A 980-nucleotide genomic window follows, 5' to 3' on the forward strand; every position below is an offset into this window, starting at 1 on the left:
GTTCCAGCAACGACGAAAGCTGCAAAAAAGACAGCAGCGATACTACTAGAAAGTACAGTTTCAATATTGCCCATACGTAATCCTTTGTATAAACGTTGGGGCGGGCGGACACTAAGATGGAATAGTCCCGCCAATATCCCCAATGTCCCCGCTGCAATATGATGAGAGGCTATTCCTCCCGGAACAAAAGGATCAAAACCTTCTGCGCCCCACGCTGGATTTACAGATTGTACTTTTCCGGTTAGACCATAAGGATCGGACACCCATATTCCAGGACCATACAAGCCTGTTACATGAAATGCGCCAAACCCAAAGCAAGCCACCCCTGAGAGAAATAAATGAATTCCAAAGATCTTGGGCAAATCCAAAGAGGGTTTTCCCGTACGTTCATCACAGAATATTTCTAGGTCCCAATACACCCAATGCCAGATGGCTGCTAAGAAGCACAAGCCAGAAAACACAATATGTGCCCCAGCCACACCTTCGTAACTCCAAATACCCGGATTCGTTATAGTTCCTCCTGTGATACTCCAACCACCCCATGAATTGGTTATCCCTAAACGAGTCATGAAGGGTATAACGAACATACCTTGTCTCCACATTGGATCAAGGACGGGATCAGAGGGATCAAAAACGGCTAATTCGTATAGAGCCATCGAACCGGCCCAACCAGAAACTAGAGCTGTATGCATTATATGGACAGAAAGTAACCGACCGGGATCATTCAATACGACGGTATGAACACGATACCAAGGCAAACCCATGGAAATACCCCTTATTTTATCAAAGAAAAAATAGACACTATGTAACTTTATCACATTGGAAAAGACTGATTGATGCTATGGACCTCGCCTTTTCAGTGGATTATCTCAAAGCAAGAGTTAATATTTATTCCGTTCCATTGGTAATAATTTAACAATTCTGTTCGTAGGAACAAAGAGAAGCAGATCTATTCTATACTCGATAAGTACCAATACGCA

Source organism: Tasmannia lanceolata, unplaced genomic scaffold (genome assembly GCF_043159265.1).
Source record: "Tasmannia lanceolata isolate RefF3 unplaced genomic scaffold, GAP_Taslan_0.1 ptg000697l, whole genome shotgun sequence".
Lineage (NCBI taxonomy): Eukaryota > Viridiplantae > Streptophyta > Magnoliopsida > Canellales > Winteraceae > Tasmannia > Tasmannia lanceolata.